The sequence below is a fragment of the Armigeres subalbatus genome, chromosome 1 (genome assembly GCF_024139115.2).
Source record: "Armigeres subalbatus isolate Guangzhou_Male chromosome 1, GZ_Asu_2, whole genome shotgun sequence".
In the NCBI taxonomy this organism is placed as follows: domain Eukaryota; kingdom Metazoa; phylum Arthropoda; class Insecta; order Diptera; family Culicidae; genus Armigeres; species Armigeres subalbatus.
Window position 1 is genome coordinate 109,088,004 of NC_085139.1, and position 15,227 is coordinate 109,103,230.

The 15,227-nt window shown below is 44.2% G+C and overlaps 1 protein-coding gene across 4 annotated transcripts in view; it reads left to right on the forward strand.

Annotated features, from left to right (window-relative positions):
* Positions 1 to 15,227, forward strand: part of LOC134204721 (steroid hormone receptor ERR2) — a 204,909-nt gene that overhangs the window by 154,930 nt on the left and 34,752 nt on the right. The gene's annotated exons all lie outside the window — the stretch shown is intronic.

A 15,227-nucleotide genomic window follows, 5' to 3' on the forward strand; every position in this document is an offset into this window, starting at 1 on the left:
TCGGACGGTATCCGGCGTGATTACCCTGGTGGTACCTATCGTCTCGTGGTTGCATACCACTATAGGTACCGTCAGAGAGCGTTGGTCATCGGTACGAATCGCTTGGCCCACGTGCATCACGCGTTACCTGTGATTGCCCATTCGTGGGTAGGTCCCATCGGGGAAAGACTACCAACGCCCGAGTAATCAGCCCGACTCACGTACTCAAAATCGGAGGCCCTCCGTAGGATACCCTCCCAGAAAAGCGATTACCAACACTACGTCGATAGACATCGGACGTTTCGATCGCCACCCACCCGCACCACCTCACACTTCTCAAGCTAGCGTGTTCCCGTGTGCCACCCACTAGGCGCACTGTATCGAATGCCGAAGAGTCGGTGGAATATTTGCAATGAGTGCTTGTACAATTATCCTGGCTCGATCATCATCGGTCGTCATCACTTCGACGTACAAAACCACCCAGGGGGTGGTAAACAGGTATCGACTCGTCGTCAACAAGACCAACTGTAAGTACGCGAACCTTGACACACACCACTACACCAAAACGAGTAGGGAATCACGATTGTAAATAGTAGGGGAAGAAACGAGGAATAGGGGATTGTTAAACATTTTTGAAAAAAAAAAACGAAACTTAAAATGTTCAATGCTTCGACTTTTTTATTATTTACAAAATTTGTATTTAGAAGTTCTCTAATAATTTTTTCTCTAGGCACTACTAAATAATTTCTTACTCTAAATTGGAGGAATGAATATCTCGAATAACCGCGAATAAATTTATTGGAATTCTTGGGATTATTGGGAATTTAGTTAGTTTGAGTTGGAAAGACACGAGGAGAAGGATTCTGTTGGTGGGCGTAAACAACGCTAGCTGGGCAGCCCAAAACTTGATTTTGGAAGACGACAGTGTCGTCTGGCGCATAAGCCAATTATTTAAGAACCCCCCAAAGGAGCCTCCTTACACGCTTCTCGGAAGTTTTCTTCCAAGCAGCTTGAAGGCCTTTTTTCAAAAGGCCTGCGAGCCTCCTTTCAAAAGACTTGGAAATCTCCTTTCAAGAGGCTTAGAAGCCTCGTTTCAAAATACTTGGACGCCTCATTTAAAGAGAGCCGTAATTCTTTTTTAAAAGAGCTCGGAAGGCTCCTTTCAAGAGGCTTAGAAAGTTCTTTTCAAAAGGCTCGGAAGCCTTCTTTCAAGAGGCTCGGAAGTCTGCTTTCAAGAGGCATGGAAGCCTTTTTTTAAAGAAGCTTCGAAGCCTTTTTTAAAGAAGCTTGGAAGACTCCTTTCAAGACTAATTTCAAAAGGCTCGGAAAGCTCCTTTCAAGAGGCTTGAAAGACTTTTTTCAAGATGCTTGGAAGTCTCCTTCCAAGAGACCCGGAAGCCTCATTTTAAGAGGCCCGAAAGCCTACTTTCAAGAGGCACGGAAGCCTCCTTTTAAAAGGGTCGGAAGCCTTTTTTTTAAAGAGGCTTGGAAGCCTCCTTTCAAGATACTTGGAAGACTCCTTTCAAGACTAATTTCAAAAGGCTCGGAAAGCTCCTTTCAAGAGGCTTGGAAGACTTTTTTCAAGATGCTTGGAAGTCTTCTTTCAAGAGACCCGGAAGCCTCGATTTAAGAGGCCCGAAAGCCTACTTTCAAAAGGCTCGGAAACCTCATTTTAAAAGGGTCGGAAGCCTTTTTCCAAAAAGCTCGGAAAGCTCCTTTCAAAAGGCTCGGTAAGTTCTTTTCAAAAGGCTTTGAAAGCTCCTTTCAAGAGGCTCGGAAGCCTTCTTTCAAGAGGATCGGAAACCTCCTTTCAAGAGGCTCGAAAGTCTACTTTCAAGATGCTTGGCAGACTCCTTTCAAGAGACCCGGAAGCCTCGTTTTAAGAGGCCCGGAAGCCTACTTTCAAAGGGGTCGGAAGATTCCTTTTAGAAGGGGCGGAAGCCTTCTTCCAACAAGCTATGAAGGTTTTTTTTTCAAGAGGCTCGGAAGCCTTTTTTCAAGAGGCTCGGAAGTCTGCTTTCAAGAGGCTTGGAAGCCTCTTTCAAGAAGCTGGGTAGCCTCATTTCAAGAGTTTCGGAAGCCTCTTTTTAAGAGGCTCGGAAGCCTTCTTTCAAAAGGATCGGAAGCCTGCTACCAAGAGACCCGGAAGCCTCGTTTTAAGAGGCCTGGAGGCCTACTTCAAGAGGCTCGGAAGCCTATTTTTAAAAGAATCGGAAGCCTTCCTTCAAAAAACTCGAAAGGCTCCTTTCAAGAGGCTCGGAAGATGCCTTTCAAATGGCTCGGATAGCTCCTTTCAAGAGACTCGGAAGGGTTCCACCAAAAGGCTTGTAAGCCTCCTTTTAAGAGGCTCGTAAGCCTCCTTTTAAGAGGCTCGGAAGCCTTCTTTCATGTAGTTCGAAAGCCTCGCTTCAAGAAGCTCGGAATTCTTCTTTCAAGAGGCTTGGAAGCATTTTTTCAAGAGTCTCAGAAACGTCAGATGCAAAGGAAACCTTCATTTAAGTGACTCGAAAGCTGCCATTCAAGAGGCTCAGAAGCCTACTTTCTCGAAAGAAAGGTTGAGAACCGCTGATCTACGAGATAGATGAAGTCTTGGCCAGCGCCCCCATCACGGCACGTCTACTTGAGGAATAGTTGCACAGCAAGAAGCTACGGTTGGTGCATCATAAAACGGAGACGATAGTCGTCAGCAACCGGAGATCGGTGCAGGAGCCAACAATTAGAGTCGACGGCTGCGACATCACCACCAAGAGATCTCATAAAAAACTGGGGGTGATGTTCGACGATAAGTTGAGCTTCAAAAGTCATATCGACTAAGTCTGCAAGCGCGCGGTGACCGCGATAGCGGTACTAACGAGGATGATGACGAACAGTTGTAGGGTGTGCTCCAGCTAGCACAGATTGCTGGCAAGTATGGCGGTTTCAATACTGCAGTACGGTAGTCCAGTCTGAGTGTCGGCGTTGAGCGCAACGGCCGAAAGCTGGATAGTAGGTACTCATAGGCTGATGCGCCATCTGCGCATATTGAACATATCTCTTTGGTTTAATTTCAATTTGTGTGTTTTGTTTCGAAGCTGTTTTTTTGTAATATAAATTGGGTAGGATTAGTCGAAAATAAAATGTTAATTTAAAATTGTTATTGTTCGTGTTATGTTAATGTTGAAATTGTTATTAATTTGTAATGTGAAACCGGGAATTTTTGATCCGCCTTGAAACTTGAGAGCAAGCTCGTAAGTCTAAGATAGTCTCAGTGTTTTTTTTTTTTTTACAAGGGAGAATGCATTTACACACTAACCCAGTACACGTGCATTGTAGTTGCCAAACTACCACACGGAAGTGTACTGGAGTGTCGGACTCGACCATACCGGTAATACCGACTAAACTCCTTGGCTCCACCATCGTTTCCCCAGGAACTACCTCCCAGTACTACTTCTGGGGATGGCAGTACTAAACGTACTCGCTCATTATCGCTCACACAGGCACCCGTCCCATGCGAGACTGACTTGGGTGCTCGCACACCATTCACACCATTTGAGTCTTACTTGGATGCTCTCCCAGGCGCTACGCTGCCATGCCTCGAGGTGTCAATAGCGGTAACTGCCTGGGCCTACAGATATTACGCTACGACACTCCTGCCTCAGCACGAGCAGATCAATCACACCACTGCCGAAGCAGACCACACGCTACCCTGCCGAAGCAGGGACACTCCCCATGCACCACATGTGCACAACTGTAGGTGTGTGGGTACAACCCACTGCTACCCTGCCGCCGAAGCAGCTTCTCCAAAGACCATTCGCTCCATGTGACCCTTATTCGGGTGCTCACTCTAACACTCCACTGCCATGCCTCGAGGTGTCGATAGCGGTATGTAGGGACCAATCAACGATACTACGCTACGACACTCCTACCTCAGCATGTGCAGTCCATACTCAGACTTCTGCTGCGCTTCGAGGTGACAATAGCGGCGACGCGCTATGACACTCCTGCCTCAGCACAAACAGATCACTCACTCCCTGCCGAAGCAGCTCACGCGGTACCCTACCGAAGTAGGGACACTCCCCATGCCAATTGGCACTCCCTGGGCTTGTGCTTTTGAAGCGGCACACAGTCGTTTTGATAGAGTCTGATTACGGGCACTTGTGATTTTTTGGGAGGGATTTTAGCAGAGCCCGATGCTAAATCCCACCACGCCCTAGGCAGTTCTCCCTGACTCACAGACAGCTGGGGAGGGGTCGTCAAGCCCTTGGACATGCTCCATGCTGTCCCTGCTGCCCCCAAGATAGTCTCAGTGTGTCGGCATGGATTAGCAGACCTCATTGGAGCTAAACTTTGGCTTGACCCATGCTTCAGCTGGTAGCTGCACAGGTTCGGACATGTGAATTTTCCCACCTGTCTGCAATGCCCAGACGTGCGGGAGCGCCAGCTATCAACGTCGCAACTGTTGTCAGCTTGTGGCGAACGCGTAACCGCGGAACCTGGCTGTATAGCCGGTTTCGGGGGAGCTCTCGCATTTGGGGAACTCTTCGTCGGAGTATGATTGATCCACCGCCGGGGACTATCCGAGTAGTCCGCGACCAAGGCAAGAGCTCTATGGCTCAACGGTTAAGCAAGAAGTCGAATGGCACAAGTGCACGGGAAATCGGTTAATCAGAGTAGGCTAGCTGCCCCGCCGGCAACAAGTTGAGTTGAATCTATGAATATGCTGACAAGGTGAAATCGTAATGTTGGTAATGTAATAGCCTTCCACAGATGCGGGTCGTCGGTATCGCCGCTGCCCTAGCAGTACATGTGCTCCACATAGGTCACTGCAACTCATATGTGACCAAATTTAGTCACTTTCAAGTTGCTGCAACCAATTTTGTCTGACTTGTGCTGCTCGGGCGAGGACCCTCTGAGTACCTTGCGAGTTGAATGGCACAAGTAAAAGATAAAGGGCTTGAGGACTCTAGTCGTCTGTGTACTTATAGGCATAAACAAGGGAGCCTGCGGGAATGCGTACGACCAATGAAGCCAAAGGGCTCAGAAGTTAAGCAGAACATCAAATAGAGGTACCGTGTAGCGTGTCGTTTTGTGAGGAGTATATCTAGTACTGCCTATCCCCCAGAAGTAATACTGGAAGCTGGTCCCAGGAAAAAATATTGTTAGGGACCAAGGTGGGTTTAGTAGCACACTCCCGTGCGGTAGGTTGGCAACTACCATAGCACGTATGCTGAGTCAGTGTATAAAGCATTCCTTTTCCGTAAAAAAAAAAGAAAAATACAGAAGCCATGCACATGGTTTTTGGCATGTCCTAATCGGATGTCCTCGGTTCTCCAAATCATTCGGGAGTTCAAACCAATTCATCTTTCTAATTACCTAGGCTGGGTACAATACAGGCCCTTAGAAACCATGCGCAAGATTTACCATTAAGATATGCCAACATTGAATGTTCTCAATGGGTCCGCGATGTTAAGCATAAGTACGTTAGGCATGATGGACGTAAGGGCAAGTCAGAGTAAACGCGACGAGCGATGCGACGCGACGCGACTCACGTAAATGAATAACAATTATTATAATTGAACTGTCAAAATGCACTGGTCGCGTTGCATCGCATCGCACGTCGCGTTTACTCTGACTTGCCCCTAAAGCAGCATAATTCTGTAAATTCTAAAATGACGTAGAACAAAACAGCGTGAATCTTAGAAAGCAATTGATCAAATTTGAAACACAAAACGCGTATTTTAAAAAAGCACTTGGCCCCCAAAACGTGCGTGAAACATTGCGCAGAACCCAATACTCACTTGAAAAAAAAATCCCAAAAACAACGTGAAGAAATCCGTAAAAAGCCCGTGAAAAACGATCCTAGTGTTACAGTTTTGGTTTTGTACCGAGCCCGGTTGACGTGGTAGTTTCCTTCCGGATATTGTATGCAGCACTTTTCGCTCGAAAACGAAAGCTTTCCGGTTCACCTCTTTTAACGTACATGTCCGTAAAGGGCCGCTGGTAGAATCAGAGATTTAAACAGAGCAAATTTCGTTCCGGCTGCATGTTGTGGGACCTAAGCTGGTTACGTAATTGCGTAGAAGGCCCTATTCGCAACAGCAACACGTCTTTTCACTTCCCAAGAAACGTCATTGTCACATGTCACAATTTCTTCAACAACTTCAAGGACATTCCCATCAAGCACTACCTCAGCACCTCTCTGCCTGCAACCGTGTACTTTGTCTTGGTAGAGTTAATGGTTACAGGTTAAGCGTATCCTTGCCGTCTCTTTCTTCAGTGGGACAGAAGCCTTCACTGCCTGCACTGCGATCGATTTTAGTGATGTCGACGTCGTCCGCAAAGAACAGGAGCATATGCGACCGTGTGATGATAGTGCCGTTCCTCTGCACGCCAGATCTCCTAATTGAGGCCTCGAGTGCAATGTTGAACAGTAGATTCGAAAGTGTATCACTCTGTTTCAATTCTAAGGTCACAAACGAGGTTGACATTTCGTCTGTTATCCGAATACTTGATTTCAAGCCATCAAGCGATGCCGAATCGGTTTCGCCGGAAAACCATGCTCATGCATGGTTCACTGAATTGTACGAGCCTTTGAAATCAATGAGCAGGCGGTGAGTCTGCAAGTTATACTACCGGAATTTTTCAGGCTAAGCAGGCTAAACATCTGGTCCGTCGTTGATAGGCCCGTACAAAAATCTGCCTAGTATTCACCGACGAATGACTCCTCAAGCGGTCTCAGTCTGGAAAAGTGAATACGCCATATAACTTTGTACGCCGAATTCAAAAGGGTGTTTCCTCTGCAATTGGCACTCTAGTCTATAGTATGTACCCTTACTTATAGATCGGGTATATAAGGGCAATATAACCAGTCGGTAGGCACTTCTTCATCCTTTCATAATTTTGAAAAATGTTGTGAATCGATTATGCAGCTACTCACTTCCAAGTTCAAGAAGCTCGACTGGGATCTTGTCCTTGCCAGCAACTTTATTGCTTTTTAGCTAATTTAGAAACTATTATCTAGCACTCCAGCCGTTGTGGTTCCACAGCTTGACTGGTTATGTCCATCCTGCTCCTTAATGTACCTTCGTTTTCTGCCGTGACTGCCACCATAGTGTTGTCTAATAGCAAATTCCCCTCTCAATCATGGCATATGATGAGCACTGGCGCAATCTTAGGCCGCACGCCATTGACAGACCCGCAAAACCTCCGCATATCGTTTCTATCCATGTTCTTCTGCGCTTCAGCTATCACAGTCTCGTCGTGCTTCCTTTTAATTCTACGGTGGATTCGTTCCTTTTCTGCCCTTGCTACGCCGTACCGTTCTCCATTGCAACGGGTACGAGCCACTAGCATCCGACTCCTGGCAGCATTTCTCTCGCCCGTCACTCGCTGGCACTCCTCATCAAACCAGCCATTTCGTTTCTGTCGGTACTGTTCAGCAACTTCTTCAACAATCCGAGTCAATATTCGGGACTCTGAAAATGACTTTACATCTAAAACGTACGAAAAATTTCGTCCACAAATCAACACGTGGACTATTTGTGAGTAAGTGTCGCCACTCGGATATTGCTAGGTGTATTGTTTATTGCCATCCCACTAGCAGCAGTAAAGGTTATCATAAGTAGCAGACCATTATCTTTGGTAGCGGAATGAAGGCTTTCCGTACCAATGACATGGCGAACAAAGCATTCTCTCCCGATCTGTGCCTTTGCATCCCCGATGACAATCTTCTTCACACTCTCCGTAGGCCTTATTAAGGCTCTCATAGAGAGCATCCTTTACGTCATCAGCCTTACCGTTCATTGGGGCATAGATGCTAATCAGGCTGTAGTTGAAGAATCTGCCCTTCATTCTCAACACACAAATGCGGTCGGTTATGGACTACCACCGAATGCCTCGCTTCATCTGCTTCCCGATCATCATGAAGCCAACTCCACGTTCAGCTCTGTCACCGCCGCTACAGGAGAAGGGTACTTGAATGAAGTGTTTGTGATGGGATCCATCACTCGGAATTCACGTTCTTCGGTTTTGGGCCACCGTATTTCCTGGATTGCTGCTACTCTCACGCGATTGCTCCACCGCACAAGCCTACGATCCGAATTTCCAATCGTTGTTCTTTATTCGTTGCCGAGTCTCTATTACCGTTGAATCCATCCGTTTGCTCTACTTTTGCCTTCCTTGGCTACCTCACTAAGGTTACGTTACCTACATCGCGTTGAAGGGGCTGCCTTCTCGATCCTGACACGAAACAGCATAGTGTGCACAGTTTTGCTTAGAGTCCCTCGCTGGCACTTGGACAATGATCATGGGAAACAGACGCTGTTGTGAGCCGTTCCTGGCATGGAGAATAGACGGTACGGATAGGAGTTGCTGGGTAAGAAGCTAAAGACCGCAAAATGGCTTAAGGTTTGTCCGAATGCCATTTGGCCGAATAGTTGAATTATGTTTCAATATAAGGTGAAATGAGAAGTGAGAAGTGATTGGAAGTGGAAAGTAGAAGCGAGAAGTGAGCAGTGAGAAGTCAGAAATGAGATGTTTAAAGTGAAATGTGAGAGTAAGAAGTGACAAGTGACAAGTGAGAACGGAAAAAGTAAGAAAGAAGAAGATAGAAAAGGAAAAAATACAATGGAAGAAGGAAAGAAAAAGAAGGAAAAAGGAATATGGAAGAAAAAGAAGAAAGAAGGAAAAAGGAACAAGAAAAAAGAAAGAAGAAGGAAGAATGCAGAATGAGAATAGAGAAGGAATAAAGAGTAAGGAAGCAGTAGGAAAAAAGAAGGAAGAATGAAGATGAAAGAAGAAGGAACGACAGAAGAAGAAGGAAGAAGAAGAAATGAATAAAGAAGAAGAGAGAAGGAAGCAGGAAGAAAAAATAATGAAGGAGTATGGAAGAAGAATGATGGAAACAGGAGGATGAAGAAGAAAGAAGAAGGGGAAAAGGAGGAAGAAGGATAAAAAAAGAAGGATAAGGGAGAAGGATAATGAAAAAGGAAGAAAGAAGAAAGAATAATGAAGAATGAAGGAGAAAGATGGAAGAAGAAAGAAGAGAGAAGAAAAGGAAATAATAAAAAAGATGGTAGAAGGAAGAACGAAGACGAATGATGGAAACAGGAGAAAGGAAGGACAAAGAAAAAAGCAGGAAGATGAAGGAAGATGAAAGAAGGAAGATGAAAGAAGGAAGTAGGAAGAAGAAAGATGGAAGCAGGAGGAAGGAAAAAGGAAAAGAAAGGAAGGAAGGAAGACAAAGGTAGAAGAGAAAAGAAAGAAAGTAGGAAGAAAAAGAAAGAAGGATGATGTATGAGGAAGGAAGAAGAAAGAAGGAACACTTAAAAGAGAAGAAGTGACGAAGAAGAAGAAAGAGGAACGAAAAGAATAAAGAAGGATGACCAAGAAGCAAAAAGAAGATAGAAAGAAGAAGAAGGAAACAGGAAGAAGAGAGAAGGAAGACGAAAAAAGAAGAAGAAATAAAAGAGAGGAAAGAGAAACGTAGGAATAAAGAGGAAGGAACATGAAGAAAGAATGAAGAGGTAAAAGGAACGAATGAATAAAGATAAAGAAACTTGAAAATGAAACTAGAAGAAATAAGCATTAATTTATCATTTTCCAATACTTATTTCACACCCCACTTCTCACTTCCCAATTCTAACTTCGTAGTTCGTATTTCTTGTTTCTTGGTTCTCACTTGTCGATTCTCATTTCTTATTTCTGAGTTTTCAGTTCAGTTCGTACTTCTCAGTTCTCAGATCTCAGTTCTGAGTTTTGAAGTTCCCAGTTCTGACTTTTCAGTCTTCAGTTCTAAGTTGTTATTTTACAGTTTTCAGTACTCAGTTTTCTGTTTTCAGTTCTTACTTCTTACTCCTAACTTTTCACTTCTCACTAAGCACTGTCCACTTCTGACTTCTCAATTCTCATTCTCTCATCTCACCTCTCAGTTCTCACTATTCACTTTTTCGCATCCCGCTTCTCACATATCGCTTTTTTAGTAGCCATCGGGGAAGTAAGTACAGTGCGTGTGTTATTCGTCGCGGGCGGGAGCAAAAATATCTATTTGATATTCGGTGGATAATGCGCTTGTATTGCGCTTTGGTCCGGTAAAGTAAGGGCAAGTAAGTACAGAATACTGCACGTCGGTTCGATCGACAAAAACGCAATCATCCACAGTTTTCATATGTTATCGGATATGCATGGTGACTATTTTACATGCTCAGTTCATAGACACGTCGATAGATCTGGTTGTACTTTGTGCATTCGAGAAATAAATCAATTGATATGCGTTTGATCGTGTTCCTGCTCGGTGTGCAGGTAGTTAGTTTGTTCTGCTTTGTGCGGCATGGTCGTATTGCTTATCAGAGTGAATCCATATCCAACGATACCAACCAACTAACTGATAATCTTTCCTGTGGTTTTCGTGGAGACGCAGAGGTAGTTACGATCTTCAAACAGCAAAAACCACCTACTAATATTCTTTCCCTCTTCCTAACTGACTACAAGGACGTGGCCGGCGCCGTTATTGATCATTTGAATATTAGAGTCACTGAAACTTGCACTGAGAATGCTTGAACACTCTCAGTCAATCATTCTTTTTTTTTTTTCCAAGTTCGTTTATTTGGTAGGCTCAGGCGTGTATAACACTTTACGGAGCCATGGTTCTTTGTGATATATACAATCAATATCATTTTATTATACAGTTAATAAGAGAGGGGAAGGAGCCAGCGTACTCGTGGTGACTCGAGGTTAATTTACAAAGTTTAGGGATGGACGGGGCTTAGGATTTGGGATAAGGAAATTTCAGCTTCTCATCCGGGCATTTGGCGTCAGTGACGATGTGGCGTGTCGTCATGCTCGAGGAATGGTTCGACTGAGAGCATCTTCCGGATGGCAAGAGCTATGGAGCTCTACGGAACAAAAAGGCAGAGACTAAACAAAAAAAAAACTTTGAAGAAAGAAGAAAAAAAACAAAATATTAAATTTTGATGTCAGAAGCACAAAGAAAACTATAAATGGCCTGCATATAGACAACATCACGATCTCCCAAAACACCTCGAACTTCCCTGAAGGGTTGTTTACCTCGGGCCACAAGGGTATCCAATAATTGCTCTCTGCATCATTTTCCGAGCAGGACCAAACTACGTGATCCATGTCATCATAACCGGCTCCGCACCTACATAAGTTGCTATCGACAAGGTTTATTCTGTACAGATGTGCGTTTAGTGAATAGTGATTAGACATAAGTCTCGACATCACGCGAATGAAGCCTCGACTTAAACCCTCACCTCTGAACCACGCTCGCCCAGAAACTTTTGGAACTATAGAAAATAGCCACCGTCCAAGTTCGTTGTGTGTCCAATTTCTTTGCCAACTTTGAAGAGTACTCTGACGGACTAATGGGAAAAACTCATTGCTCGAGAATTGTCTATCATAAACCTCACCTTCCTGAGCGCCCACCTTTGCCAGCGAGTCTGCCTTCTCATTGCCGTAGATTGAGCAGTGAGATGGGACCCAAACAAAGGTAATCTTGAATGATCTTTCGACCAAAACACGCATCTGCTCTCTTATGTTTGAAAGAAAGTAAGATGCGTGCTTAACAGGTTTCATCGACCGGAGTGCCTCGATAGAACTAAGACTATCCGAGAAGATGAAATAATGGTCTACGGGCTGATTGGAAATTATCCCCAAAGCGAAGTTAATTGCTGCCAGCTCAGCAACATAAACCGAACACGGTTCCTGAAGTTACATTGAAAACACCGAAGCCAGTGGATCCGTTGATGCGAGAACCATCAGTGAAATATCTGTTGTTGCAATTGACATGTTCATATTTTTCAGAAAAAAGTGAGGGAATAGATATTTGTCGAAGATGATCTGGTATTCCTTGAATAGCGTGTTTCATGGACAGATCGTATTCAATTGAGGAACTGTCGTTGACGAAGTGAACTCGAGGTGGATTATAACACGGAAGACAAAGATCTGAAGAAATGTAGTTGAGATAGACTCTAAGGAATCTTGAACGACAAGTCAGTTCAAGCATTTTATCGAAGTTATCTAAGACAAGTGTGTTACTTGTTCCACATTTGACGAGTATTCTAAGTGAGAGCTCCCAGTAACGGTGCTTTAAAGGAGTGACTCCAGCAAGCACCTCCAGGCTCATGTTATGCGTCGAATGCATGCAGCCAAGGGCAATACGCAAACAACGATACTGAATTCGTTCCAATTTGATCAGGTGGCAATCAGCTGCTGAGAGGAAGCAGAAGGAGCCATACTCTAAAACAGAGAGAATAGTCGTTCTATAGAGTTTGATGAGGTCTTCCGGGTGAGCACCCCACCATGTTCCGGAGATAGAACGTAGAAAATGGATCCTTTTCCGGCATTTCTCTATCAAATACTCAATATGAAGTCTCCAGGTGCATTTGGAATCAAACACGACCCCAAGGTATTTAGAAGATAAAGATTGGTTGATGTCATCATTCAACAGCTTGAGTTTCAGTTGAGCAGGATACCGCTTCTTAGTAAACACAACCAACTGAGTTTTTTGCGGTGAAAACTCGATCCCTAAATGTCTGGCCCAAACAGTCAGATTATCTAAGGTACTTTGCAGTGGTCCTTGCAAGACAGCTGCACATGGACATCTGAGAGAGACCACGGCATCATCTGCAAGTGGTCTGAGCGTGCCTTGTCCTTCCAAACAATTGTCAATATCTTTAACATAGAAATTATAAAGCAAGGGACTTAAACACGAACCTTGGGCCCATGTAGCTATTTCTGGAAGTTGTCAGAGTGCCGAGTGTGAAGTTCATTTGTTTTTCTGACAACAAATTGTACAAGAAATTATTCAAAATAACGGGTAATCCACTACTGTGCAGATTGCCTGACAGTACTTCTATGGAAACTGAATCAAAAGCGCCCTTAATGTCCAAGAATACTGAAGCCAATTGCTCCTTGTGCGCAAAGGCCAGTTGTATATCTGAAGAAAGCAACGCTAGACAATCGTTTGTTCCTTTCCCTTTTCTAAATCCAAACTGAGTATTTGAAAGCAATGCATTTTCTTCGACCCAATGGTCGACTCTTGAAAGGATCATTTTCTCCAATAATTTTCTCATGCATGATAGCATGGCAATCGGTCGGTATGAATTGTGATTAGACGCTGGTTTCCCAGGCTTTTGAATAGCTATTACTTTGACCTGTCGCCATTCTGGTGGCACAATGTTGTACTCCATGAAACAGTTGTACAAGTCAAGTAATCGTCTTTTTGCGATATCTGGGAGGTTTTTAAGAAGATTGAATTTGATGTTATCGCATCCCGGAGCAGAGTTATTCGATGAAAGAAGAGACATAGAAAGTTCCAGCATTGAGAATGGTCCACCCAAAGAACCGGGATCAGTGACTGATTCTCGAAATAGCGGTTCTGCTGGTACGGAATCTGGACAGACCTTTTTTGCGAAGTTGAATATCCATCGATTGGAGTATTCTTCACTCTCGTTGGTGGAAATTCGGTTCCGCATGTTGCGGGCCGTTTTCCAAAGTGTTGTCATTGAGGTTTCTCGTGATAGTCCCTCGACAAAACGTCGCCAGTAGCTACGTTTTTTGCCTTGAGAAGATTTTGAGGTTTCTTTCGAGCCTCAAATACTCTTCAAAGCTCGGACCTTCCGTGTTTACGGAAGGCCTTACAGGCATCAGATTTCTCAGAATACAACTTAGTACATTCATCATCCCATCCAGGAGTGGCTGGTCTTCTTATGACAGATGTACTAGGAACGCGTCGTTTCTGAGCTTCTAGTGCGCTTTTGAATCAACTCAGTAAGGAATCGATATTCATCCAAAGGGGAAAAGTATCAGTTGATTCAATACCAATATTTACCGCCGATGCAAATTTTGCCAGTCAATGTTCTTCGTGAGATCGAAAGGAACATTAACTGGCTCAGATTGTTGATAGCCACTCTTAATTGTGGTGACTATCGGCATATGGTCACTACCATGGGGATCTTGAATTACCTTCCACGTGCAATCTAATGATAGTGAATTTGAACATAAAGACAGATCAATACGGCTTTGTTGACCATTTGGTCCTAATCGAGTTACTTCACCAGTGTTCAAAATATTCAAATTGAAATCGTCACACAAATCATAGAAAATAGGCGCTCTATAATCGTCATACGTTTCGCCCCATCCAATACCATGTGCGTTCATATCACCCAATATCAATACTGGAGATGATAGGAGGGAGACTGCGCTCCAAAAATGTCGACGATTAATAGAGGCATTTGGAGGAATGTACACTGAAGCTATGCAAAGATCTTTATTCATCACATTTACTTGGCATGCGACGATTTCTAAGCCGGGAACAGTCGGAATGGGAATTTTGTAGAAGGAGTAGCATTTTTTGATCCCCAAAAGAACACCACCATAATGATCATCCCGATCTTGGCGAATAATATTAAAATCGTGGAAGTTGATTTCATCTTCTGAAGAAAGCCATGTTTCACAGAGTGCAAATATATCGCAATCGGAATTGCGAATCAAAAACTTGAACACGTCTAATTTATTTTTCAGACTGTGACAGTTCCACTGCAGCACAGTGATTGTATCTTCGGTGTTGGCCGTATTATCCATCGAAAGATACAATTTCTGCAAGAAGGGGCCATGAAACAGTCAATTGCTTCAGATAACTTTCAACTGTTGGAATAAAGAGGTCAATGATTGGCCTCAATGAATTAGGAATATTGAACAAGTTCAAAAAACGGTCCACAAGGTCCTTAAGGGAGATCAATCCTCGCTTGGACGGAATACTTTTTCTAGAAGTGCGATTTTTTTTCTTTCGTTGATTCTCCTAGGCGGATGTTTCTTCGAATCATCGGATTTAGGCAATGGCGGGAATGTCTACTGTAACTAGGATCAAAAGAAGCAGTAGGGACAGATTGCTTCGGGATTTTGAATAAACCTCCATTACCTTCAGATTTTGCCAAGCTTTTATGGATGATTTTTGTTCTCTTGCGGCGCGATCCCGGGGAAGACGGTTGCTTCCTCTTTTCGGGCACGTGTACCTCCGCAGGATCATCCATATCGGCTGCGTCAGAGTCCAATTCATCAATGGATATGGAATCATAATAATCACTCACACGAACGGTGGCTGAAATAGCAGTCGATGCAGTGGCTGTGGCGGATGTGTCTTGCGACTTAACCATTTCCGCATACGACTGCTTGGAGCGCTGTACCAACGAGCGCTTCACTTTTTGGGTGCGCTTTTTGTACACCGGGCATTCCTGCAAACCATGGGGAGG